This window comes from Balaenoptera musculus, chromosome 11 (assembly GCF_009873245.2).
Source record: "Balaenoptera musculus isolate JJ_BM4_2016_0621 chromosome 11, mBalMus1.pri.v3, whole genome shotgun sequence".
Classification (NCBI taxonomy): domain Eukaryota; kingdom Metazoa; phylum Chordata; class Mammalia; order Artiodactyla; family Balaenopteridae; genus Balaenoptera; species Balaenoptera musculus.
This window is the reverse complement of record NC_045795.1, coordinates 84,775,473-84,800,932: the sequence shown is the minus strand read 5'-3', so window position 1 is coordinate 84,800,932 and position 25,460 is coordinate 84,775,473. Positions and strand designations below refer to the sequence as shown.

The window sequence follows — 25,460 nt, the reverse complement described above, 5'->3', positions numbered from 1 at the left end:
CCTTCTATGGATAGAGGTGAAGACTCTGAGAAGCTTTATTAACATCTCCAAAAGCCACACCTTTATTTAAAAAGTGCCTCTAACGTGTGTTTTCCTGATTTCTCAGAAAATAAAATAGGAAGTGAGAAGGCCGTTCTCCTTGGTACGGTGTGTTACTATAAAGGTCATTCAATCTACATGTTAGATTTAGGGTCAGAACGTTAGCTGTGATGAATAACAGGGGACAAAATTTTTCTTTTCTTTTCAAGGATAGTGGCAGTTAATCATTTTTATCTGCCCATCTTGTAGACTTGATTAGATTTATTATGTATGCCGCGTGTTTATGGCATTTTTATTATATGTTGTTAATTTGTTGTAACTGCCACCACTTTTTTTTTTTCTCCTTCCCTTTTCTCCCTGGAGGACCCTTGAAAGCATCTAAGTGTCAGTTGTTACCCTGTGCTTTGAGAAACTTTATTTAATTTTTAATTTTAAAAAAGGCATGATAGTCTACCGGTTAAAAAGAAAAGTACCAGTGTTATCATGTATCTTAATAAAAAAGGAAAACTTGCAGTTGTGTTCTGCTACACACTTATGTTTTTTGTTGTTGATGAAGTGCCACATGTTCGGGATGGACTTAGAGAATACACATTTTTAAAAACACTTCATCTGAAACCCAGAAGGGAGAGCCGTCGAACATGCACTGAACTGCGATTTTCTTTCTTACTGGAAAGTTGTATACGTAGTTTGCAAATCACTACTAGGGAAGACAATTGCGACGTGCATCACTTCATCAACAGCAAAACATTTAAGCTGCTTAAAAAGTCAGGCAGTCTAAAGATGCATTTTAGAACAACACACTCTTTTAGCTTACTAGCTCTCAGAATGGTTATGGAATCCGTTAAATATAGAGGCAATTCTTTAAATAAGGCCGACAGTTAAAATTGGGAAGCAGGAGAATTAGATTGGAAATGATTTACGATGAGTCTACAGGACATTCAAAAAATAAAGTTAGCAAAGGAAATCCACTGGCTGTATTGGCTACGTTACAGCAAAGGATTTTTACTTTTCCTCCCTTTTGAATTGGCTGGATGTATAGGCAATGCAGAGAAACAGACTTTCAGGCGGAAAAATTGACAGCGTTTTTCTTTTTACTGTATGCTCTGGCATTGGTTTGGTACTGGCATTCTAAGTCTCTGACTCTAACTAAGTCAGTTTCTTGTTTTGACAGTTACAAACTTTTTCAATAACAGAGAACCACCCATTCTCTTAAGAACATTAGACGCTGAAATAAATAGAAGCTGGATTGAATAGCAGCTTTGTTTTCGTCATGCATCGTGAACATATGGGTCCTTAAAAAATACCATTTGAAGATGACACGGGTGTGGTTATCGAGCTTACAATGTGTAATAATCACAGATGCACACAGGTCACGTTTAAGAATTGGTATACATTTGTCCATACTCCACCAGAAGAAGTTTATCCACTTCTGTGGAACAAACAATGTGAATTCAGAGAGACAGATTACAGACCATGTTAAGTTCTTTAGGTATGAAATGGTTCCACTGACAGCTAAAACTTGTTCTTACGGTGGCTTATTAAAGCATTTGAAATTCTTACTTATAATGGGAAGAGAAAAGAAATATAATTTTAGAAATTTTACATATAAAATCACTAATTATTCCAATTATAGCAGTATTAAATTAACCAAGAAAAGGTTGTATGTTTACTAACTCGTAGTAGAGAGAGGAGTTTATGGTGATGAAGGTATTAAGCCAGCTTTTGACTTTAGTGTTATAAGAGATGCGCGATGCCCCGTAGTGCGCGTGAGAAGGTCGTTTGACTCCTTCATCCTCTTAGCTCAATATGTGTTTAAAATTGCTATAGGCAATTCTGAGAAAACAAAAGTTCATATTCAAATGCTGTACTTAGGGAAAAAGTGCTAAGAGAAACGAGGTATTTCTTTACCCCCCCTGGAGAATTTTAAGCTACAGCTTGCCGAAGATGTGAACTTTAGTTATTTGGGTTAGGGGAAGAGAGATGGCTTCCTGGCTCTTGGAAACAGAGTGGATACACAGCAAAGACCAAAAAGCTTGGTACTTGAGGAGACCAACACATAATTCCCTTTGGCCGGGACACAGAGTTTGTAAAGGAGAAGAGAGAAAATGAGTTGGTAGGTAGCTGACACATGACCGTAGAGGACTTCAGGTTTGGGTTAAGAAGCAAGGAATTTATTCAGTAACATTAATTAGTATTAATAATAGCAGACAACATTTGCTAAGGGCAAGACATCAAGCATAGTGATTTACAGTTTGTTATGTTTTACTCCTTACAAGCATCCAAGGAAGGGGACGCTATTATTATCCACAGTTTACCATACAGATGAGATTGAGTCTTGGAAAGGCTAAGCCGTCTTACCACGGGCACGAAGTCGTGAGATGGAGCCAGGGTTTCAAACTGGTTCTTTGACTCAAGGACCAGCCTTTTGAAGACCCTAACGACACAGCCAGTGGGCATGACCAGGGTTTCTACGAGCACAGGAATCGATCGCTCAGTCAGAGCCGGGCTGCAGAATAGTTCATCTGTCATCATTTTACAGACTACAGCGAGGAGCCCAAATTAGAGGAAATGGTGATGTTTCTGAAGAGCCACGATCAGCGTCTTCAGTAGGGTCGTTGAAGAGATTGGGAAGGAGAAGACAGAGGGGTAAAAACACCTTTGAAGTTTCATTGGCTGGACTTGGTGTGAAAGAGACGGACGATTGGAGAATCGGGTGGCTGTTCCCCACTCTTGTTCCCAGAAGATGAGAGAGGGCAGGCCGAGGTTTGGATGTCATTTTAGGTGCAGGTGTCAGTCCCAGGTGGAATCTTACTGGAAGATGATGAAATACACATTGAACACAAGGCTGGGAAGGTAGTTGGGCTGAAGATGGAGATCTGAAGCCAAAGGAGTGAGTACAGAGAGGCAGACTGGTAGGTTTAGTGAGGGGGGAGGGAGGGGAGAAGAAAGAGTGGCTGGAGAAGGCGACCGGGAAATAAATCAGCCTCATGAGATAAAGAAAAACCTTTCTGCACATTGAAGATGACAGATTTGTAGGCCATGCTTCAGACACATACCTATACATATTCATATTTGTATACATATTCATGTACATATTTATATATGTCTTCCTATATACATTCATATGTATCACTGTGTGTATTTGTATGTGTATCGTGAGCATGTGCCGTTCCCTCAAGCACACAGATGTATACTTGGGAGCCTGAGCCACCCACAAGGGACGATTCTGCTCCATAGTGCTGCGACCTGAGAGCCATAGAGGGAAGACGGAGTTTACTTCTACGTAGTGTAAGGTTCAGACCAACACATAGAATTTTATACCCCACCCCCCAATGCATTCCAACCCAGAAGCCTGGCTGCTTTAAATGCTATGGTAAATGCTAAGTGATCTATAATAGGATTGTACAGAATTCAGCAAGATTACCATTATGTTGTGAAATATGGGCTAAGAGTGTGGTCAATAAATGTGTTAACTTTTCATGTGGGGTGATATTTTTCTCCTTTGAAAAATCCATTCATCTGCTGAAGTGCATTTGGGAAGTTCACGGCTTTCATTGCTTTGGCCAATGCAGGATGGTGGTTAAGAATTTTTTTTTTTTTTGCTTCCCTTCTTTAGACCTCTTCTTAATTTCTAACAAGGTTCACAGCGAAGACTTTCAGGTCTTTATTTATTTTCCCCAACAGCCAATGAAATGCCGTGTTATTGCTAAAGTCTGTTTGTGTTATGGATTGCAGAATGAGGTAGTGGCCTTTTTTCTTTTCAAGATGCCACTTAAGTGATTCCCTTTCAGGATTCTTTAAACTGTCACCCTGATGAAAATTGCCCTCCCATGTTAGTAACATTAAGCTTCTCCTTCTTGATTCCTTACAGGGACTTTGACTCAAGGGTTACAATGGTTCGGGGACTTCCCTGGCAGACCAGTGGTTAGGACTCCACGCTTCCACTGGGGCGCGGGTTCGATCCCTGGTCGGGGAACTAAGATCCCACATGCTGCACAGTGCAGCCAAAAAATTTAAAAAAAAAAAAAAGGGTTAGAATGGTTTGGAACACCTTAAAAAGCTTTTGTGCCACCCGTTCCACACACTGTGAAATTCATGCGAACTCTTTACAGACAGTGATACTCATTTTAAGAAAATAGATTTAACAAAATTGTGCCAGTCTTCACACCAGTGCCTCTTGGGATATCATCCACTTTTCTCCTGGGGGGTCCCCAGTTGGCCATATGGCTGAGGGCTTTGTCATCATGGTTTGAGAAGTCATTTATCAACGGAGGTCACCCTGACTTTTGAGATTCTAATAAAATTGGCTTGAGCCTTTGTCTTATTCCCCATGGGACTTCCAATGAGAATTTCTAGAGGCTTCATTTTCATGATTGATTTTGGTTAAAGAACTCTTGATATTCTCTCTTCTCGCTGCTGTGTGCTTTTCTCCTCTCAGGGTTGGAAATCAGCTGCTCTCCATAATTTCCTTCCAACACAGCTCACACAGGGCATTGAACTTGAGGGAGTTCTAAGAAGTTTGCATCAGAGAAACTTAGAATGAAATGTTCTACAGGCTTGTTCTTAAAATAATGTTTGCCCCCTCTGAATCTGTCCTTGGATAGCTTTCTGTGTCGACCTCCAAACTTGTACTTTCTTCTCGCCTCTCTTTTTTTTTGCTTTCTGTCACCAGCTCATATTTCTTAAAAACAGCAATTTAGCTTTCTCTTTCTGTTCACCGTCTCCTTCCAAGCTGGGTAGCTGGGGACCTTGTCTTCCACATTTCAAGTAGTGTATCAAGAAGGACTGCTGACACGTGGATGGACCTAAACACTGGCATACTGAGTGAAGTAAGTCAGACAGAGAAAGACAAATTATGATATCGCTTATATGTGGAATGTAAAGTAAAGGTACAAATGAACTTATCTACAAAACAGAAATAGAGTTACAGGTGTAAAAAACGAACTTATGGTTACAGGGGGTAAGCGGGGGGATAAATGGGGAGACTGGGATTGACATGTACATACTACTGTATATAAAATAGGTAACTAATTAAGGACCTACTGTATAGCACAGGGAACTCTACTCAGTATTCTGTAACGGCCTGTAGAGGAAAAGAATCTAAAAAAGAGTAGATATATGTATATGTATAACAGATTCACTTTGCTGTATACCTGAAACTAACACAACATTGTAAATCAACTGTACTCTAATAATAATTTAAAAAAAAAAAACCTAGACAAGAGGAAAAGAAAAAGAAAAAGGACTGCCGTGCTGACTGGTGAAAGCATCATCTATTCACCTGTACACATGTGTAGACACCACTTCCCATTCTCCCCTCTCCCTCTCCTTCACATGTAGCAAAAACTGAGACTGCTTTGCATGGGGAGATATATTAGGGTTTTATTCCAACTTTGGCCTTACCCATCCAACTCCATTCTTTTCAATTGCTCCCCTTTACTAAGCCAAATAAACAGGTTATGCCTTGAGTTGCATAGAGGCCTTCAAAGTGCAGGCCCTAAGTACCAGCATCTTCTCATTGATAATTATTTTCTTATACAAGGTCAACAGTCTGTCTCTGAATACTGGGGCGAAAAACCAAAATCTCAGCCTTACAAACACCTACTTTATAGGGATATTTAACAGCATTTTATTTGTTCCTTTGATCATCTCATCTTCCTTGTAACATTTACTGCTCGTCTGCCATTCTTAAAACACGTCTTCCTTCTGTGGTTAATGAATTCTCCCTTTTCCCCTGGAAACAAAGGATGTTAATGAAATGGTTAAGTGGTGCCTTTTTCTGCCGATCTAGCTGAAAGCATGTCCAGTGACTGAGCCACCTGGAGCCGGCTCTTCTCCTCATGTCACTTCACCCTAATAGTGTGTCGGCCAGCATGGCCATCTTATAATTAGATGAGGAACTTCAGGCAGTTTCCTGATGTTGTTATCTTTCACAGTTTTCAAGGTGATGCCCCCGACCTGGGGTTACAAAAACTCTGAAAAATATCCACCACCCTCGAAATGCACACTTACTGATTATTTTACACATTATGATACCGCATCTAAATCTATCACTGGAGCAGCAGTGGTCCCCATTGCCTGCGGTCTTAGAATTCCAGGGCTTTGAGAAGTCTAATCGTGGAGTTTTTCAGTATTTAAGTTAGGAGGATTTTGGTTGTAAGCAACAGAAAGTCCAGTTCGGGCAGCTTAACCAGGGTCGCTGGTAAGTCCTTAGTGGGTGAACTGCAGGAGAGATTTGATCAGGCTCTTTGCTCTGTTTTCCACAGTGGAGCTGACTTATCTTTAGACTGCCCCTATGGCCAGTCATAAGATGGTTCCTAGCAACTGCTGGGCTGTAGATTTACTTGAACAAGCCAAGCAGGAGAGCGGAAAGGGGAATCTTTTCTTAAGATTTTTGGACAGATTCTTGAAGCTCTAATTGGACAAGTTTCCAGCACATTCCACTCTGCCGATGGCCAGGGAGATGGGATGTACTAATTAGCATATCCTAGGTAATATTTTTCCACCACTAGAGCCAGGTGGAGTCAACCTCCCCAGAACCCTGTGACTCCTCAACTGTCCCTTGGTTCTGTGTGAGAGGGGTTTGAAGGAAAGGATGCTGGGGCCACAGCTTCAAATGTAAACCTCATTGACCAGTTTTTTTTTTTTTACGTTTCAAAAGGCCTAAAGTGAATTCAGTAATTTGCATGAGATAGCACCTCAGGGGTTAACCAAACTGTCTTTGGCTTTTGGCCATGAATATCTCAATCTGTGAGCTCTGATTGGCAATTTGGTAGATATTCTGTATTAATTAATTCCTAACAAATAAATTTTAGCTGGTAGAGTCTTCTGAGACTTAGTGTCTGTGTAGGTGGGAGTGCTTAGAACTTGATAAAAATAGTTCATTGTGGTTAAAAAAGAAATTGGGAACCTCAGCCTTCTGAGTCAATAGCAGATAAATTGAGTTGTAATTCACCTAAGAAGTGATGACCAGTTGAAATACTGTGCAGATGTGGGGAAAAAAATGACCTCTAGTTGTACTGGTCTTAGTTCCACAATTTAAAATCCAGCATTTCAAGTGCTTTTTTTCAGATATGGTAAGTTTTACGTTTTACTAGCATGTTTTAAAAACATTCATCATATGGAAAGAAAAAGATGATGAATTTTAACACTGATGGTGTCTATGACTCAACAACAGAAATTGTTGTTGGTGGAACCACCAAAAAACATTTCTCTCTTGGGGGAAAAATGTGTAGTTGAAAGGCCACAGAAGAGATGCATATTCAGTAAGAGTAATGAGAGGCAAACGCAATAATGTAAGATTGTTTTACAGGAAGAAATTTCTGAAAAGAATATAGCCAAGCTGTTGAGGAAATTCATTGTTAAAGAATAAACATTGTGCATATCAAACACTGAAGAGTGTAAAGTGTGTGGATGGTAATGTGAACTTACTCTAAGATGCAGGAAGTCTTTGATGCTTGGTGCATCTTGGAAGCATTTCCATCAGAGTGAAGAAAGCTATTGGACTCTTCTTAGGTCATACTGGATATTTTATCAGTGCAAAGTGATATTTGCTGTGAAGCATTTGGCCTAGACTCATGCTGAGCCGCTTGGCCTTTTGCTGTTGTTTTACCTGACTTCGCCAGCGTTGGTTGTTTTGGACTGACTGTCTCACCAATTGCCAGATGAGGAATTCTTGGCCAATGTGTCAGGGTCCTGTGAATGTAAAATAAGACCCTGCTGCTCCCCATGGGGAGGGTGGCCAACCTGGTGTTCTTGGGTAGCCTGCCTGACCCCCCGTCCACTAGGGGTCCACAGCTCAGACTCCACTCTGACCTTAGAAGACAGATCGCTACGTCTGGATGTCTTATTTACATAGTCTTTAGTTTTGTATCCCAACCCCTCCCTGCCTGCACCCATCTTCTCGGTTTCTTATTTTTCAAACTTCTCTGCCTTTCTCAGGCGTTTTTCATGACTTTGCCTATGGTTTCCCTGATTTTGATCTAAATACCACCTATACTTTATGAGCTTCTGTTTCCCTTTAAGTTCCTTCACTTGCTGGAATATAAATCAGTCTATTTAAAAAGGAGATTTTTACATTATCCCTTTAAAGAAAAAGTAGTATCAGTTACCAGAGCTCGATGGTAACCTAAAATAAATACTATGAAGGCAGAATGATGGTATACACAGGAGTTGGCAAACTTTTTGGTAAGGGACCAGGTAATAAATATTTTCAGCTTCACATGCCTTTATGGTCCTTTTGCAGCTGCTCACCTCCTCTGTAACGCCAGATCAGGAGGAAACAAAACATAAATGAGCAGGCATGGCTGTGTTCAAATAAAACTTTATTTATGGATGTAGAAATTTGATTTTCATTTCATGAAATATTACTTTTCTTTTGATTTTTTTCCCCCCAAACCCATCAAAAATATAAAATCTCTTCTTATCTCATGGGCTTTACAAAAATCAGCAGCAGCAGGCCAGGTTGGCCCACAGACCGTCATTTGCTGACCCATGATAAAAACTCACTGTAGACTGTTGCCTACTTCTTCTTAAGGTATTGAGCTGGAAGGGTTCTCTCTTTTTTTAAAAGTGGACCTCAGCATGTGTGAGGTGTCAGACCAGCACCCAAATGAGGCTTTGACCTTGACATAATTAGAAGGGTTGCACTGGAATTTGAAAGAACACAACTAAGGATGCAGTTCAGTGTAATTTGTTGTCATGTCTGTACCACCCAAAATCATTGTAGTGGTTTAAGTCGAGAACTTCAGGAAATAATGCCTTGTCTCTTGGTTCTACCCGGTCGTTATTCTAGTCATCACCCAGATAACATCAAGATAAAGATACAGGTAGCACAGGAGTGAGGCAAGAGGCAGAGAAAGGGAGAGGGTTCAACATCATAGCTAGAAACAGCCAAGATTAGTGATGGGGGAGGACGGGGGTGAAAGAATGGCTTTTTTGATAAGGGAGCAAATATCTGGAAGAAGAAAAGAACTTCGTAGACCAGAAGTTGGTAAGAACTTGAATATTTTGCCAACGAACCCATTACCCTCTCTCGTCTTGCTGATAGTGTCATGTAGTATCATGTAGTATTACCCGTTCATCTCCCAGCAGTAGCTTCTTTGGTGTTTGTGTGTCACATCGTTCTATTCCAGAAGTTTCTGATGTTAGTATTTCCTCTCCCTTGGCAAAAGGAACAAGGGAAATTGGTGACCCAGGATAGTGTCTCCTTATCCAACTACTTTCTGTCGCTTTGTGGTGGCTCATTCAGTGATAAACCTCAAATACAGGCTTTTTATTTTCTTGGGCTGTATTGATTCTATTTTACGTATGGTTTGGACAGGAATCCTTAAGTTATTTCTTGACAGAATTCTGTGTTAGAAAGCTAGCACCAGTGTGGCTTCATCTCATAACTTGAGATAAACGTCTGGAGGGTACGAGACTTTAGATGGCAACAATAGTGGGATATTTTGCTTTACACTGTGATAGGTAAGTCCACCAAATTCTGGGGAAGCATTTCTATATAGCATTCATAGGATAATAATTATTACTACTATAAGCTGAAAAATAATCAATCTTCATGTTACCAGCAAAAAGATGATTTTTATTTCAAAGCAGACTTCTGAAAATAAAGTTGTTTTTTCAAGTTGCTTTACTTTCCAGGATCAACATGAACCAGGAAACCTTATACCAGAAGTATTAGCTGATATGTTCTTAAGTGTGGTAGTATAATTGTCAAGTAATTACCCAAGTTGGGAAGAGAGATCTGGTTTCAAATTCTGGCTAAGCTTAACTTAGTAACTTTGTGACCTTCTGAAAGTTATTTCATCTTTTTAAGCCTCAATTTTCTCATTTGAAGATGCAGGTGAAAAATCACCTCCCTCACTTCAGGAATTGAACATATTCTAGTTTATCAGATGCTTGGGGGTTGCATGGGCTTATGCAAAAACAGTTCTGAGCACAGTGCATAGTAAGTAAAAAATATTTCCTTTCTGTGATACTTATTTACCTAATTAGATAAAAGTAGTTCCGATTATTCTTCTTCTGCTGACTGCGTAGGCTGAAGTTAAGTAGTAGAGGATATTTCAATCTAGGAGTCACTATCCATCTCACCTTTCTACGTTTTTGCTGTCTGATTTAAAATTATTTTCTCTTATGTAAAAAGGCAGTGCGTGCAGCCCATATGAGATCAGAATTTGGGTACCTTCACATCAGTGACTGTGGCCCCCTGAAGTCTGTTAAAGTTGCTTTAACAAACCCAGGAAACGTTGACTCACACATTTTAACACCTTATCATCAATTCAGATGTTCCTGCTTACCCATTCACCATTTAGTTTTTTCCTCCAGTTTTTATTAATTCTGAGAATGAAAAAGGATGAAGAATCTATTCTGCATGTCGCTCAGTTTCAAGTTTCTACAGGTAAAAGGTGAATAAATATGACAGGTATCGTTAGATACTCCTCTGTCCTCCCTTCTTTTGCTACCTGTCACCTTTTTTCAATTTCTTGCATCAGCTTCTACATCTGGAGGATGTATGTGATCTGGAAAAGTCATCCTCCAGCCCCATGATTCTCAGATGCTGTCTGGGAGATGAAAGAGGACCGTAGCACAATGCCATTGAAGAGTCAAGAGGAAAAGCTTAAAAGAAAGTGAAGTCAAGGGGCTTCCCTGGGGGTGCAGTGGTTAAGAATCCACCTGCCAACGCAGGGGACACGGGTTCGAGCCCAGGTCCGGGAAGATCCCACATGCCGCAGAGCAACTAAGCCCGTGCGCCACAACTACTGAGCCTGCGTTCTAGAGCTCACGCGCCACAACTCCTGAAGCCCGCGTGCCACAACGAGCCCGTGCTCCCCAACAAAGGGAAGCCACCACAATGAGAATCCCACGCACCACGATGAAGAGTAGCCCCCACTCGCCCCACCTAGAGAAAGCCCGCGCGCAGCAACAGAGACCCAACACAGCCAAAAATAAATAAAATAAAAATAAATTTAAGAAAGTGAAGTCAAGAACTCATTTATATAAAGTTGGAAGTTGAAGATGGTGGCGTGGTTTTCCTTGAGCCCTCTTTTGGGGTAAAGCAAATTCTAGCCATAACTGACTACTTAAGCTGTTTTGGGTTCATAGGATCACAAGTTCCAGTTCCAGGGTGGTTTCTTTTTGATTTTTTTTTTTAACTAAATGGCTAAAGTACAAAATTTGGAATCAGAACTTTTTCCCAACTTGTGTTGGGAAAACTTATACTGATAATTTACATTACCATTTGCTTTGGAACATACTAACCAGTATTTCTGGTCATTTTAAGGTACACATTTTAAGATGCAAGTCACAGCTCTTAAGTACTAAGGCGACATATTTTTCAAATACTGTCTATGAATTGATTCAGTAGTGCCAAGGAATACATTTATCCCATTCCAAGGAGAACAAATTGTTCCAGTACAGTAGCTTTTGGGAGCTCAGCCATACCAGTTTGCTGCTTCTGGGCCTTACTTTACTTGTCTGTAAGATGGAATTAATCTTATTATCTCAATGGTTTGTGAGGATGCAGTGATAGAATCGATGTGAAATGCTTTCGTGATATTTTGTAATATTACACAGCCCATCAGATGCCATCCAATGTAATCTTTGAAATAATTGCTTTTGGAGGTTTCATCCTCCGTAAATTCAACCAGTGAATAAGAACAGTATTGACTGCCCTGTCTTCTTTGGATGGTTCATTCAGCACTGGAGAAACAGAAATTTTAGTTTGCATTCCATGAATCTTGCATCAGATCCTCAGTTCATGCCTCCCCTTTCCCCCCATCCCTATCATAATTAGATTTAGCATCCTTTCTAACTATGAGAGTTTTTTACAAATAATTTATTTTCTTTTTTTTCTTCCGGGTTTGTTGAGATATAGTTGACACACAACGCTAAGTGTAAGGTGTACAGCATAATGATTTGACTTACATACATCATGAAATAATTACCACAGTAAGTTTAGTGAACCTCCATCATCTCATAGAGATACAAAAAAAAAAGAAAAAGAAAACAAAATTCTGCCTAGTGATGAGAACTCTTTGGACTTACTCTCTTAGCAGCTTTCATATCTAACAGCCGTGTTAATTATATTAATCATGTTGTACATTACATCTCTAGTGCTTACTTATTTTGTAACTGGAAGTTTGTACCTTTTGACCACCTTCATCCAATTCCCCCTCCCCCCCCCCCACCTAGACCCCTCCCCCACCCCTGGTGACCACAAATCTGTTCTTTTTTTCTATGTTTATTTGTTTTTGAGGTGTGATTGACTGACAACACTATGTTAGTTCCTGGTGCATAACATAGTGATTGGATAATTCTATACATTTCAAAATGATCACCACGATAAGTCTAGTTACCATCTGTCACCATACAAAGATATTACATTATTATTGACTATATTCCCCATGCTGTACATTTCATCCCTGTGACTCATTTATTTTGTAACTGGAAGTTTGTACCTCATAATCTCCCTCACCTATTTCACTCATTCCCTCACCCCCTCCGCTCTAAAAAAAAAAAGTTCATTTTAGAAGTTAATACTCCAGTGCCCGCCAGGTAATGTAAGTTCTGAGGATACTTTTACAAAATCCTCTTCCCTGCTGTGATCTTCCAGCCTTATTTTTGTCAACAGCTAGAGCAAGTGATTTCTTCATCCTCGTCCTTTTAAGATCATTGTTATTATTTCCAAGTGCGAAATCAGAGTATTTTAGTTGGAGAAACCATTTCATTTCCTCATCATGTTTTGATCTAGAATGTCTCCTTGTACTTTTTATTCTTTACTTGGGGATACATCCAAGTTCTCAGATATAGAACATTTAGGGCTTAATTTAATATGATAAACTGTGAAGTCACTTGAATGTGCCTTTTAGTTACTTCTCTCTAGATTTTTCTATCTCCCAAGGTAAGATATACTATACAAAAATGTGAAAACAAGACCAAAAGCAAGTGTACACATCATTAAGTGACACTGAAATCATATAGTGTTTCTTTCCCATATCACACTGTTTAGTCTGTCTGGATTCTAGCTGTTTCTTTACTTAGGCCAACTTGTTGTGTCTTCCTCTGAATTTATCTGAGTAGAAGAATTAAGAGAAAAACCCCTGGGATTTCCTTCTCAAAAAGAACCCCTGACTCGTTTCCCACTTCTCCACGTAGATATCAGTGAGCTCTTTTTTTTTTTTTTTTTTTTTTTTTTTCCCTGTGATCAAATTTAGAGGTAACTACTTTTCTCCTGACCTGGTAACTGATGACTTCTTTTTGCCTCTGTCTTATGGCAGTTCTGGTTTAATTTCTTTGGGCATTTGACTCTTTACGTGGCTAGAGATGCTCTCAAGCAGATTAGCAAGGACATCAGCTTTCCTTCAAGTGAAGGACCAGGTAGGCTTCTTGTTCAGCGTGTTAACCTTTGGGTCTGAAACAGAAACAGACTCACAGACATGGAAAACAAACCAAATGGGAAAGGGGGTAGGTGGGGAGGGAGAGATAAATTAGGAGTTTGGGAATAGCAGATACAAACTACTGTATGCAAAACAAGTGAACAGCAAGGTCCTACTGTACAGCACAGGGAACTACATTCAATATCCTGTAATAAACCATAGTGGGAAAGAACTTGAAAAAGTGTGTGTGTCATATATATAAATATATATAGCTGAATCGCTTTGCTATACACCAGAAATGAACACAACATTGTAAATCAACTATACTTCAATAAAAGAAAAAAAAATGACTGGTAGACACAGGAAGAAACCAGAGTAAAAGATAATGAAGCAAACTTTGATACCATTGTCTCTCTGTTCAAGGAGTGCCAGGAAGTTGGCAGCTGTTTTATTTGCCCAGGGTGTGTTTAGTATCTGTAGCTCTTTAATATTGGCAAGTAGGTAATCGTACTGTCGGGTTATGATACTTGAGGGCAGCCCTGTTACTTGGGTTGTTGCACAATAATAACTTTTCAGCTTTTTGCTACTTGCTATCATTTGGGGGTTCGGATCCTCCTGAAGTTCATTTTCTGACTTGCATATGTGACATAGAATGAGAATGCTCAATAACATACTTCCACAAGAGACTCTTGTCTTAATAGTATATGTACAAAAATATTCTGTGTTTTAGTGGAAGTTACTCTGTTATAACCCTTTATGCGTGCTCCCTGCTGAGAAAGCATTCTAGAAACGGATGTCAGCTAAGGGACATTCATTCATTCCATACGTTTTCTAATTTCCAAAAATGTACACCGTCAATATTTTTTCTTAATTGAACATTTTGTTGAACAGACGGGTGCTTTAATTATGGTGGTCTAAATTTACACACATTGCAGTGGTATTTTGCTACATTAATTACCTTACTTGTCAAGAGTAACAGGTAATTACTACATCAGCTCACCCTCCTGCAGTACATGGAAACATAACTTTATTTGAACAGATACAAGAAACCAGAGTATGACCACCCCACACCTTGGTTTGTGATAAAGGCTGGCCGTTCTCACAGTATTTGTTTTATAATGGGGCGGGGGCGTTGGGGGCAGAGGTGAGCTGGCCCTTTTCCTTGTGTGTGTCCACCTAAGGTGGACACCCAGAAACTACGTCATAGATTCAAAGAGTCTGGACTGGAAAGAACCTTTGGAATAATTGAATTCATGAAGCTTCTCCTTACAGTGTGTTTCACAGAATGACTTTTCTAAGTCTGCACAATAAGTAAATTAGTGTCCAATCCAGAATTGGCACTGATTTCACCCCACCAGGCTGGTAAAAAGCTTAAGAGATGTTAACGATTTTTAAAAAATAATTATAGAAAAGTTCTCACCGATGGTTTGGCTGCCTTGTGAAAAGTATTTATCCTGTATTCTGTTGAACTGCCAGGTACAACTCACATCATTTGATTTCCTCCTCAGTGTATGGGTGTCAGCTGTTGTGACAAGTTGTGTTAAAATTCTACTTTAACTTTTTTTTTTTGGTAAAGGCGCGAACTTTTTTTTGGGAATTTTGGAATTTTATTTTATTTTTTTATACAGCAGGTTCTTATTAGTTATCTGTTTTATACATATTAGTGTATACATGTCAATCCCAATCTCCCAATTCATCCCACCACCACCCCCTCCAAGGCGTGCACATTTTTGAGCCTATAGGATGCCCCTAGCAAAATTATGCAGCGTTACCTCTCTTGGTTGCCATGGCATAGAACAAAAGGACTGTGTTAGCTTGTAGGTGTGGCGCGGAATATACACAATGACATAACAGAGGCAGACTATCTTAAAAGGCTTTGTCCCCTTTTTAGTCAAACACCTGTGACAAAATTACGAACTGTGGTTAACATATACCACTTACAAGTGGTTTTTCAGAGTCGACCAGAGTAGGGGAGCTCAGCTTGCAAAGAACTTTCTTTGCCTTTGCACCTGGCAGCAGGAATGGGGTGACATTAGAAAGAAGTTCAAGACGTCTAGGGGTTATGGACCCAGCCTTGCAGAAATGATATGGGATGGCTTGTAGAGGACAGGGCAGGCCTCTTGGGGGTGCTTTGAGATGTATGACCAAGGATCTCCCCAGCCCTGGACCCACTTCAGTTTCTCAAGCCTGAAATTGTGGCACAGATGCTTCGTTCCCGTAACTTTAGTCTTGTCACGTGCCATTACGCATCACTCTGGGCTCTGGAACTTGTGATATTATAGCTCATAGTTATTGGCTTTTCCTTAGGTTTTTTTTTAAAATTAAAAGACAGAATAGGATAATTAATGTAGTCATTCCTGCACGCGACAAATATCTCTTGAGCGTCTGCCGTAGGACAGTCATTGTGTTTTGTGTGAGGGTTGCAGAGAGGGGAAGGGAGCACAGCAGACCCTTGCTCTCACAGACTTTGCCTTTGAGTGGAGGGAGGCAGAGAGAGTCAATAATGGAATGAAGGAGCAATGTATTTACATAGAACAAAAATACATGAAGGAAACGGTATATGGCCCATACCTTGAGAGGGTCATTTAAACGGTCTGATCAGGGAAGGCAGCATGGAAGAGATGGTTTTTTGTTTTTTGGGTTTTTTTTCATAGTTTTAGGACTAGGAGTTTTCAGAATCGAGATGGTTTTTGATTTAAGGTCTAAAGGTTACAAATGATCTCCATATACAAAGAGCTGTAGGAAGAACTTTCTAGGCAGAGAGAATGATGAAGCCTAAGCCTCAGAGTTAGTAAGAGTATGGTGTGGGAACAGAAAGTCATTAGCAGGAATAAGGGTGGGTGGATGGGAATGGTATGGGAGAGGTTGGAGCTGGAAGTTGGGCCCTACATGACATGGCAAAGGGCTGGGTCTTCTTTTGAGACTGATGCAAAGCCCTCGAAGGCAGCCACTTCTGATTCAGAGGTCAGAACAAACCACATGGACGGCTGCTGGGGACAGGATTGCAGAACTTCAGGTATTTTCCTGAGAGTAGACTTCCTTGGGAGAGAGGCTAAGGTCTTGGTCCCCAGAGGTTGGGCAAGGAACCCTGAAAGAGTCCCCACCCGAGATAGACTCGGCTGGTCCTGGTTAGGAGAAGACCGTCTTCCACCTGGGCGTCCAGATGTGCACAGACAGGCAGTTTGGAAGCAGAGGACTTGCGGGCACCGTCCTCCAAGCAGCTGCAGCGGCATCATCATCTGGAGGCAGAAATGTAAATTTTCTGGCCTTACCGCAGCCTTACTGAATCAGAAACTCTGGGGTTAGGGCCCAGCAGTCCTGTTTTAATGAGCCTTCCAGGTGATCGTGATGAGCATGTGAGTTTGAAAACCCCTTTATGAGATACTAGTGCCGGAAAGGACTTTCCAGTTCTCCAGACCGCCTGTTCTCAGGCTGCAGATGAGGGGACCCAGTTAAAAGCTACAGCTCAGTGCCGATCCCGTGCTGATGAGAAGCTGGGTCTCTCGACCCTATTCTAAGTGCTCTATCCTCATGAGCTTATGGGTTTAAAGAATAAACAAAACCCACTTTGTTTTTGTTTTTTTGTGGTTTTTTTTTTTTTTTTTGAGGGATCATTCTGATATTTATAGAAAGGAGGAGACAAATGAATATTTAAGAAGGAATAGTGGTGCGGTCTGTGAACTGCCTCGTTTCTCCTGCTATTATTTTGTCAGATAATTTAGAAAAGCAATTTGAGTGTGACTAACCCACTCCTTTCTCCCTGTCGGTGGAAGAAAAACAAGTGTTTTGTCTTAAGTTACACCGTTGAGACACTTAGCAGGGGGTAATGGCGTTCTTTTATTTCTGTATTAGTCAATGTATTTGGCCTCATTTTTTGGTTTGGAAGTCGTGATACTCCCACGTTGTATTTTTAAAGTCATTGTAGAAGACAGAAGATGGATTCTTTTCAGGCCCGGTGTTTGTGTTTGTCTGTTTTGACCAAGAGAATCGTAGAATCGCTCCCTTCACCCTCCACCCAGCCCCGCCTCCCTGGTTAAGTTCTGCTCATCTTTTTAATGTCTTAGGCTTCCAGATCATTTCTAACATGCAGCCTTTTCTGACCTGTTGTGCTTAGGTCACATCTGTGTGTTCATCTTTCCCACTTGCTTGTATTGTTGTTTCCTGCGGGCCTTATGAGAGCAAAGTCCTCATTTGTCATATCTGGCCCAGGGTAATTACTGAAAAAGTTAACTGTCACGTGAATGCTTTCCCTCTTAATTGATTAGTCATTTGTCACTCTATCAGCAACCATTTATTGGAAGACATGGTGGTAGGTCTTTTCTAAAAGGGGATACACAGAATATCAAGACATGGTCCCATGGTGGAGACTAAGCCAAAAATAAGTATGTATTCAAGGAAATCCTAATGAAGACTGTAATAAGGTGTAACGTATATTAATCAGGATGTGTTGTGCTAGCTGCTGTGACCAACAACCTGCAAATTTTGGTAGCTTAACATAATAAAGGTGTGTGTCATGCTCCCTTCATGTCTGTATGTGCCCATGGAACCTTCTCCATCCTGTATTTGCCACGAGAACATGGGGTCTCCATGGTCTCGGGGGATGAAGAACCGGGAGCACAGTTGATTTTTTGGTCAGGCTTGGAAGTGGTGCACCTTGCTTCTGCTGCCATCCCATGGGCCAGGAATCAGATACATGGTCCCAACCTAAGAGTCAGGAAAACAGGGCAACATAATCTTCCTGTGTGCCCAGGAAGAGGAAAATGAAATGGCACTAGTTATCATGTGACAGTCCCAAACAATATGTTGCTTTGGTTTGGGCCACTGAGGTTTGATCACAGTGAAGCATAGCGCCTCCTCTTTTTGTCGCTGCTCATTAATAAACACCCTTGTTCCCCCAGAAATCAGGAAGAGCGATAGTCCTCAGGGGGCCTTGATTTTTGCATGTCATCAGGCAGATGTCTTTCATTTCATTCCCAACTGAAAGCCCATCTTCCTGTGGGGTTAGGCAAGGTGATTTGTTGATGAGCCAGCTGTGGCTTGCATGTGTTCCACTGTAGGATGGAATATTCTACCCCGAGTGCGAGTGTGACTGCACACAGATTGGCTTTCCCATGGTGGGACCTCGCTGTGTTCTGCAGTTGGCTCTCCCTTTCTCTCTTCCCCCTGGAGTGGACAAGTTTGGAGAAAAGAGTTTCCTGGTGGTGAGAACCAACAAAATCTCTCCCACTTGTCATTGTTGTGGGCTTGCAGACAACCCTTGGGCGAATGGTTATGTGTTAAGGAGAAAACTGAAGTTGCTTTTAGGGCTTAAGTTTTTTGTGTACTCATCTCAGTTTATTTCTATCCAGAAGATACCATGGGAAATTTATCGTGATACATTAAGTGGAGGAAAACATATTAATAAAGTGTTGACGATGCCTATTTTTTTTTTTTTTTGTAAAAAAAGATGTTTCTTCCCCACTGTCTTCTTGACCACGGTGGTTCTCAAGAAGGAAGCCGGAACCTTCATCTTGTCCTCAGTCTTCCTTCCTCTATCCTTTTAGCTCAGTACAGAGGCCCAGTGAGAAGCTGAACAGGGCCAGTGGAGATGTGTAGTTGAGCTGGAGGCTGGAGAGATCTCCAGTGGCCTTTTAAGGGCCAAGTGCAGGTTTTGATCTCTTTCCCTGAGAATACTGGGGAGCCATTGAAAGTATGCAAGCGGGGAGTGAGAGGGTGAGTGCAGGGTGAGTATGCGTGTGTGTGTGTGTGTGTGTGTGTGTGTGTGTGTGTGTGTGTCTGAGACAGAGATTGACTGAGAGAAAGAAAACAGTGATGAATGATGACTGCCTTTGCCGTGTGCTTTTTGGCTGGTGGGGAAGAGCCTCCACAGCAGAGAGTGAATGTGGAGACAGCATAACACCCTTTCCTCGCCGACATGAGAGGTCTCCTCCCTCTTTCTGCTCAGAAGTTACTTGTCAATCGGGAGCTCACCATCCCCGCTTCAAAGCAGCGTAGTGCATTGGGGTAAATATTTATGAAATGGCAAGCTTCCTTGAACAAGATGTATTTTGTTTTTAAGGAGCCGATGACTCAGAATTGTTTTAAGTTACTGAAAGACAAAGTTATTGTGTGCCATCATGGGAAAAGGAAAGAGGAGAGAAAGTGCAATTTTTGCATCAGGCAACTGATTTACAGCTATAATCTGCAAGCGATCAAATGCTTTCAACAAAATTGTTTTGTTTTTTTTTTGAAGGCTTAAAGTATAAAAATTTAATTTATTTATAGAATCTCATTAAGAGGACTTTTTAAAAGTAAGGTGAACTATTCAGTTGCTTCAAGGAATGTTAATTGAGTGCGTGAGATGCTATAACACCATGTTTGGGATATGAGAGATGACACGAATCTCTGCTCTCAAGACACTCCTGTTCTGAAAAAGAGGCAATCAAAAGCCATTAATAAATGAGTGTCAATAAATGTACAACGAATGTCTTCTTCTTTTTGAAGTTCAGATAGCTTTTTCAGATTCTATAACCGATATTTGAGAAATTGCTTTGTTTTAGAAAATCAAAAATACAAAAAGTTTGTAAAGAAAAATAGCAGCTAATCCCATTTCCTCCAAGGCAAACTCTCTGTCCATTTTCTTTTTTTTTTTCTTTTTTGATGCATATGTTTAAGAGTGTACTTCAGCTATGATTTTTCTATCTTGCTTATTTCATGTCACATCATAACAAGCGTCTGTACACATTTCCCTATTCCTGGAACTATTTTTAATGGCTACAAAATATTCCTTTGTCAGACTGGGCTATCACTGACTTGCTTTTTTTCTGTTGGGATTGACATTTTAGGTAAAACAAATTCATACAATTTATCCATTTTATGTCTCGAACCATCTTGTGTACTTCACTGTTGTAATAAAACATGAATGGGGAACTGAGATTTTTTTTAAAAAAAGCATTTCTCTGTCTGTATTACGTCTGTGAGCTTTACCACCCGCCCAAAAAAAGTGAACTAAAACCTTGTTACAACAACTTTACATTCTTGGGAGAATGACGGGAGAATATATTTGATGCGTTTCTTCTGGCATATTCTATCTTTGGACACATAGCTCCCACTCTGAAATTGGTTGATAAAGAACGTCCTCCAAATCCAAGAAAGCTGTTTGGTTCTAATGTGGGGAGACTTTGTACCTGATTTTGAAACTTCTAGAGGTTGTCATTTTTTGCTTCCGGCATTCACTCCTCCAGTGACATTTTAAATCTACAAATTATTTATTTTGCTTTACTTTTTTTTTTTTTTTTAAGAAGTATTTATTATAAGGTCACTTTAAGGTGACTGTTGCCTCCATTACCTTAAGACAGGGACTTGATTTTGCTGGCTGAGAAAAAATCAGCTTTTTCTTTTCATTACAGTGTTACTATTTCCCATTATTTAACACATGAGAAATCATAATGTGTTATGTGTCAGTATGTTAAACCCCCAATCAATTTGCTAAGGCAGAAGGTAGCAAATGATGGTGGTGATCATTTTGTAACATATAAAAATATCGAATCACTATGTTGTTGTACACCCGAAACTAATATAATAAGTCAATTATACTTTCAAAAAATGGGGGGGAGGGATGAAATTAAAAAAAAAAAAAAAGTTGGCAAATTATGGCCCTGGGGCCAAATCCAGCTCACTACCTGTTTTTGTAAATAAAGTTTTATCATAACACAGCGCCCATTTGTTTACTTATCCCCTTTAGTTGCTTTCCTGCTGCAGTGGCAGAGTGGAATAGTTGCCACAGAGAACTTAACAGCTGCAAAAGCTGCAGCATCTAAAATATTCACTGTCTGGCCATTTACAGAAAAAGGTTGCCAGCCCTTCTTCTAAAATATGACCAAAGTATAGTAAAACACCTTATATATAGTTAACAACCATTGCATTAAGAATGTAAAAATGTCTAAAACATTGATTTCTCAACAATTAATATGCTCTCAACATGCATTTTTTTTTTTTTTTTTAATGTGGCTTTTTTTTTTTTTTTTTTTTAATCACCAGGAACATCTGCGACACACCCCCTTTGTTGCTGGCTTTTCAAAACCTCTACAGAAGTTTCTGACATTCTACCGATTGTATTGTAACTTGACACTTTCTCCTCATGCTTTTAATTGAAAATGTTGTATTACATTTTAGAGCATGTCATGGACTTTTTTCTTTTCTAACCAACAACCAAAAACGTTTGACTTAGAAGTAAGCATTTCCTGTAGAATTTGGGTATTAAAAGCCAAGAGGCAGTCAACTAAGAAAATGACCACCGGATCTACATTCCCTGGCGTTGGCTCGTATTTCACTCCTTAGAGGCTCAGTGTTTTCATCCATAAAATGGGAATCGGACCGCCTCACAGGGCCATGTGAAGATAAAGTAAGGAAAGATACACCTGACATGTTTTGGGAACACATTAGCTGCCTGTTCCCTTTCTTCTTTCTACCCTTAGGTTAATTAGAGGAGCAAACAATCACAAGTATAACGTATCTTCAGGGATTTTTCCAAATTTGCAAATTTCTGTATGGTGTTTCTGAAATTCAAGTATAAGTTTGGAACCAGGTTGAAATCAGAAAGGTCTGTGTATTTGGGTAAGAGATACACACTGGCAAATGTAATCAACATTCCTGAGTCTCAGAGGCTTAACTTAGTGCAGGTGTACTTGTGAGGCACCTCCGTCTGGTGGCTGGTGGGGAACAAGTGTGGTGGTCTGCTCCACGTGGTATTTCAGGGACCTTGGCTCATTCCACCCAGTGACTCCACCATCTTGTAGGACTTGGAGTTCTGCCCTGGACCTCTGAGCTCACAACCAAGGGAAGAGAGAGGGCATTAGGGTTGGGTCAGAGGCTTCTGGGTCAGGATGAAAGTAGCATACCGACTTCCATCTGTTTGGCCATAACTCAGCCGCAAGGACCCACCTAACTGGAAATACATCCCAGCTGTGTACGCCCAGGAAGAAGGAAGAGATCTGATGAAGATTTAGCGAGTCTCTGCCACAGACTGACCACATCTTCTTGGGTTATTATGGAGAATACACGCTTACCAGGCATAAATGGCACAGAGATGCCAATAATCTGAGAACCTGTCTTTAACAGTTACCCGTGTAAATAACATTTGGAGACAGTAATGCTGGGTAGAGACAATTAATCTGTATACTTGTTTAAATATATTTTAAAAATTAGCCTGTGATCTGAATCTGCTTCCCACATGTTGTGTGCCATTTACATACTTTGGCATTCTAAAATCACAGATCTATCATAGAGTAAGTTTAGAGATACATACTTAAGAAATGTTGCATTCAGTGACATTTTCATTCCCAAAGTGGTCTACGTGGACTCAGATTTATTTTGCTATTCTGTAAAAGCAGAAGTCATACACAGTATTGAGTGGAATTTTTATCCACGAGGGCAGATAGGACGTTTGTTGAAATACTACCATTGTTATTTGATTCAAAGTGCACCTCTTACAATGAACCACATCAGGACCATTTTCAATTTTTTAATACCTCTCATGGATCTAAGCACACCTTTTTTAAGTTATTCATTTTAAATTATGATTATATGAATATTTTAGGATTATAATCACCATTAAATGAAGGACAAAATTTATCATACCAAAATAGAAATTTAATTTAAAGTAGAAAGAACTTGATTGCAAGGTTTAGCAGACTAGAAACAAGACATATAAGAGGATATTAAAGAAATTTTTAAAAAGACCCTCAGTCGTACAGATTTGCAATAGATTTGGAAAAAACACAGTTGCGTTCAGTGATGTTTGTGAAGATCATATTTGAGACAATCTCATCAAAGATCAAACTTTTGTAAGATTGAAAAAGCACACTAAAGCAAACAAACCTTTTGGTCATTCCATGGAAAAACTAGCTTCAAAAGAAATCTTCATTCAGTACCATAAAGTTGGTGAAGTTTATTTGAGACATAAGTTGCTCTTGACCATAAGGTGATCCTGTGGCTTTGGTCAAGAGTCAAATTGTATATGGCCATAGGTGATTAAAAATATCCCTTTCACTTTTCTTGGTATTCACAGCATTTCCTACTACCTGTCACTTTGTCCTTGACGAAATTTGAGACTGAAAACAAGTTGACAAGGGTGGTTTTCCAATCAGTTGTTCCTCATTTTTTTCTCGGGCACTCCTTTGTTGTATTCGAGTTCAGATTTACTATTCATGAGCCACAGTTTAATCAGTGACCATATCCGACAAATGGAAGCTAAGCGCTGGTTAGTACGTTGAAAATAAACACGAGGGCTCTCATTAATGTCGCTGTCTGAATAATTAGTTGAGCATCGTGTACCGAGCAGCGGCGAAGGCAAGCTGGCTTTTCACTGGAACGACAGGCTGACGGCCATGTCCTGGAGTGTGGTCATTAGTGTGTCCCACCATCAATGTCATGTTACTGTGTCAAATTAGTTAGTGCCCCCTTAGGAGAGATGCCGGACCTACAAATTATCCTCCCACATCCCTGGAAACCAGTGTTTGCGAAACCTGCGATCAAGTGTGGGCAAATTATTAACACGGCTCATAAATTAACTAGTTTACAGGCTTATAACATTTTACAAGTAGATAATAAAGGGTAGAAAAGTTTTCCGATCGCTTTGCCCTGATGTGAGGGCTGTGATCTGCCGACATTTCCTGGAGGAGCCCACAGCTGATAGGGTTCTGAAGAGGAGCATACACATGGAGTGTCAGAACGAATGTTTGGAAAATGTAGACTCTGAAAGGAAGCCAGTGTAAATCCATTGGAAACAATATAATTAACTTCGTTATCTCATTGCTCTGATAAGTCCATGACAAGGGTCCTCTTTCTTGTGGTGGCAGTTGCTCATTAATGAGGTCACCAATTAAGTTTGAACTTTGCCAACTGAAATTACCTGGAAAAATATTTTTGATGCATTCTTATCGTGCTCTTAAGCTGCCTTGTTGAAGGAGAATAACGCTAACACAGCATGTTAAACTCATGTAGGAATGACGGTTCTTAGGCCGTAATGTATTTGACAAACAGTTTACACTCACATCGATACCTGATACCTAGAAAACAGAGTGTGGACCCATCTGTCCTGAGTTTATCTCCTATCAAGAAAAGGCACCCACTTAACACTCTGCTGAGCCCTGGTAGACAGACAGCCCGTGTAGTTTCCGGAGATACACGACTATTCAAATCATAAAACTTCATACATCTCCTTTTTGGTTTCAACTTCTCTGTCTGATTAGCTTAGAATACACGTACACTCATGGAGTGTTGTCTGAGTTTACTTTTGCAAGGGAACAACACACACACAGGGAAGAGGTCATGCTTTTTGTTCATCCTGTAGTTCCATTTCCCTGTCTCACAGCGGGTCCCTTCTGTCATCTTCAGGGCTGTACCGGTGTCATTATCATCTCAAGGATCTAAAGGCCTGGCATGTAAAACCTTGCTACTGACTGCTATTCACAAAAACTTCCTGAAACTGCTTGAGGATGAGCTGACTTGTCTGTCAGCAACTTCAGCTTACTTGGCCTTAGATTTGGTAAATACTCGTAACCCAACTAAGCCATGAAAACGCATAGCCTCAGCACACATGAGCACATGCACAGGCTGATTGTTTGCACGAGGGGGCTGTTTCACAGCTTCCTTCTGCATTTGAAACGCAATGGAAAAAGAATTGTAACCTTTGGGGAGTAAGATGTTGTGTTTGCCTGGCAGGTGAGATAGCTTGTCTTTTTTTTTTTTTTTTTTTTTTAATAAGGTGATGATGTATGTGTGTGTGCGTACACGTTTGCGTGTATATTTCCTCCGGTCGCTTGTACTGAATGCATTGAGAGAGACTGAAGACCGAAACCCAAAGGAAAATCTTCACTGGGACTCAGGGATCATCTTACCGATATTTCTCAGAATGAGATAACATTGTAATTCCTAGAAGTTATCCTCAAAAGTAAGAAATGTTGGAAGTTAAAGGAACCACACTTCCTAAGTGAATGACAGTGGCTTCAAGAGTAGCAGTTTTACTTGGCTCTGTAACATCTTTGTACTATAATTCTATAACGC

The 25,460-nt window shown here is 40.2% G+C and overlaps 1 protein-coding gene across 3 annotated transcripts in view; it reads left to right on the top strand.

Annotated features, from left to right (window-relative positions):
* FOXP1 (forkhead box P1) overlaps window positions 1–25,460 on the top strand; it is a 585,986-nt gene that overhangs the window by 187,093 nt on the left and 373,433 nt on the right. The gene's annotated exons all lie outside the window — the stretch shown is intronic.